Source organism: Gavialis gangeticus, unplaced genomic scaffold, assembly GCF_001723915.1.
Source record: "Gavialis gangeticus isolate Ggan-Ray unplaced genomic scaffold, GavGan_comp1, whole genome shotgun sequence".
Classification (NCBI taxonomy): Eukaryota; Metazoa; Chordata; order Crocodylia; family Gavialidae; genus Gavialis; species Gavialis gangeticus.
Genome location: NW_017729032.1, coordinates 159,354,977 through 159,358,374, shown reverse-complemented (window position 1 = coordinate 159,358,374; position 3,398 = coordinate 159,354,977). Strand labels below are relative to the sequence as shown.

Genomic DNA, 3,398 nt, shown 5'->3' with positions numbered 1-3,398 from the left:
GAGTCCGGCTTCTATCACAGCAGGGAAGTCCCGGTCCCTGCACAAGAAAACGGAGGTGAAGAATTGGTTAAAGAGGTCCGCTTTCTCCTCTGACGCAACCACCAGATTGCCCAGCGTATCCTGCAGGGGTCCCACATTACCCGGCGCCTTCTTCATCCTCCCAATATATTTGAAAAAGGACTTTTTGTTATCCTTAATCTTGGACGCTAATCTGAGCTCTATGTCCGCCTTGGCCTTCCTAACAGCTCACCTACTGGCCCGAGCAGAGGAGGTATACTCTTCTTTGGAGATTTCACCCCCCTTCCACCGGGCATACGCCGCCTTTTTGGCAAGCAGGCATTCCCGGACGCCCTTGGTGAGCCATTACTTTTTACATTACTTTCTCAGTCTATATTTGATTAGGTGGTTAAAGGAAATGTCCCCTCCCACTCAGTTCACCCAGCAGAAACCAGGGAGAAGCATAGAATGAGAAACCAAGTGAGCAACTGCTGCTTTGGAAGGTGGTTTGCCCAGCCAATGGTCTGTTCTGGAGGCATCACAAAGAATTGAGTGATTAGAGTCAGCAGAGAAGTGAGGCACTATCAGAGGAATTTAAACTAGCCAGAACCCCAGCAGGGGTAAATTGAATCTGCATGGACTTGCACTAGGTGAGGATCTGCCCAATTTTTTTAAATGAAATCCCTTTGAAATGACCAAAACTCCAGTTCAGGACCTCACTGCAGAATACATTAATATAAATCTCAGAACAGTTACTGATCCCCCAAATCAACTGAAAACAGGTCCATAGTAGAAGTGCTTATATTTCATTCCCATTCTCCTTGGGGAAATGTCTGCTTCTTGAACATACCAGTACATCATGATGGCAGGAGTCAGGTTACTGTCTCACACAACACATCTGCCTATGCAAATGTAGGGCACCTTTCTATCACCAAGTGATAGAGTCATTTACCTTTGTCTTTAATCATTTTAAGTATGCATGTGTTCTGAGGAACTGAATGACTTGTAGAATTGGAAGTATGATACCAGAGTCCTTCACCTTTAGTTTAAATCTAGAACAGTTGCTTAGTGGCCAAAAAGTGTTAACGAGGCTCAGTGGCCTAGTTAGGACCAACCTTTTGACAGGTGTGCCCCCCTCCCCCCCTGCCACTCCAGTCTCCTTCTCCTGCCTGAACAGTTGCTCAGCCTCCTGCTTCCTGCTGTATCTGCTGCTGTGCTGCCTGCCCCCTCCCTGATCTCCCATGTCACACATAGAGACTGCTAGCACCATTTGTGGCACCTGTGCTACAGGTTGGTCACCCCTAGCCTAGACAAAACAAGTTGATTTCAGCCCAGACCCTAACAACAGGTGTTTTGCCACTACAACTGTCCCTAAAGAGCATCTATGTTATCTATGTTATTCTCAGCAAAACAGTGAAAGGACTATGTGAGCATGGGACCTAATTTAAGATCTCTGGCTCCCAACAGTAACCCCTTTAGGACAGAGTGGAGACATACTGAGGGAATAGTGTGGGAAATGTGACACTGAAGCTGCCTTTGGCTGTACCCATTCTCCAGATTAAAACAGGACATTAGTATCCATGAAAGTTTATCAGATGTCTTTCAGACAAACTGAAAAGCTTTAATGAATGCTATAAACACAGTAGTAAATAAACATGCAGAGAGAGCTGAAACAGGACTCAAAAATACTTGGAAACCCTATGGCTCAATATACCTATCTTCCTAAATTACATTTACAGTGCCAGCAGCTGCCTGGTGGCAAAATTACGGATTTCCCAAATAGCAAATAAACATGTTTCGAGTCATTTTACATCTGGCCCTACACTTGTGGAGGAAATAGGGAATACAGGTATCCACTTAAGGAGGCCATGATTTAGCCGGCTGCACTTAATAGGGAAGACATACAGACAGATGCTTCCCCCACCCCGTGTACCAGACAGCTAATGGGAGTGCACAATATAATTTCTCAAAAGGAAAGCAAAATCCACTGTTCACTGTGTTCCCTTCCTACAGCCTAACAAAAATTACACGTCAATCCAGATGTCCTGCCATGGGCAGCAAACCTATCCCTCCTTGTGCCAGGCTGTATCTTTAGTTATCATGTATCTTTAGTTATGTTTATGTTTATCTTTATGTTTAGTTATGTTTATGTTTATGCTGCAGTACAGTACATCCCCAATGGATACATCTGACACATCTGTTTCCACAATAAAGGTTTTTGGATTTGAGTGTACCAATGTGGGTGCTGATATAAAAACCTCTTTTAGTATTTGGAAGGCCAGTTGAGCCTCTTGGGGCCAATGAAACCTGGCTCGTTTGTGCAGGATGTCTATAACTGGGACAGCCACTTGAGAGAATTTGGGAATGAAATGAAGACAGAAGATTGTAAATCCTATAAACCTTTGGATATCTTGAATGCTTCATGACTCAACCAAGCCATGTAGAGCTGAACCCCTTCTGCTGACAAGATAAAACCTAGGAATTCTATGGAGGCCCAGTCAAACTCACATTTCTTGAGCTTTGTATAGAGCTCATGTTGATATAGCCATAGTTAAACTATTTGGACATGGTCATACATAGATTCATAGATGTTAGGATCGGAAGGGACCTCAATAGATCATTGAGTCCATCCCCCTGCATAGGCAGGAAAGAGTGCTGGGTTCAGATGACCACAGCCAGATGCCCATCCAACCTTCTCTTGAAGACCTCCAGGGTAGGGGAGAGCACCACCTTCCTTGGGAGCCCATTCCAGACCTTGGCCACTCTGTGAAGGAGTTCTTCCTAATGTCCAGTCTAAATCTGCCCTCTGCTAGCTTATGACCATTATTTCTTGTGACCCCCAGGGGTGCCTTGGTGAGTAGAGCCTCACCAATTCCCTTCTGTGCCCCCATGATGAATTTATAGGCAGCCACAAGGTCGCCTCTCAACCTTCTCTTGCGGAGGCTGAAGAGGTCCAAGTGCCCTAGTCTCTCCTCATAGGGCTGGGCCTGCAAGCCCTTAACCATACGTGTGGCCCTTCTCTGGACCCTCTCCAGGGTATCCACATCCCTCTTGAAGTGTGGCGCCCAAAACTGCATGCAGCACTCCAACTGCAGTCTGACCAGTATCTGATAGGGGGGAAGTATCACCTCCTTGGTTCTGTTTGTCATGCATCTGCTCATGCATGATAAAATGCAGTTAGCTTTTCTGATGACTTCGTCACACTGATGACTCATGTTCATCTTGGAGTCCACTATGACTCCAAGATCCCTTTCCACTTCCATGCTACTAAGCAAGTCATTTCCTAGGCAGTAGGTGTGCTGGACATTTTTCCTCCCTCAGTGCAGCACTTTGCATTTCTCCTTGTTAAAATGCATTCTATTGTTTTCTGCCCATTTGTCCAACCTGTCCAGGTCTGCCTG

At 45.6% G+C, this 3,398-nt stretch overlaps 1 long non-coding RNA gene across 1 annotated transcript in view; it reads left to right on the top strand.

Moving 5' to 3' along the window:
• The window catches only part of LOC109302435, a 22,805-nt gene extending 21,050 nt beyond the window's left edge, over positions 1-1,755 (top strand). Inside the window, exon 3 of the long non-coding RNA XR_002098769.1 lies at positions 1,746-1,755. This is a non-coding gene — a long non-coding RNA (uncharacterized LOC109302435). The remainder of the gene's footprint in view (positions 1-1,745) is intronic.
• The last annotated feature ends 1,643 nt before the right edge of the window (positions 1,756-3,398 follow it).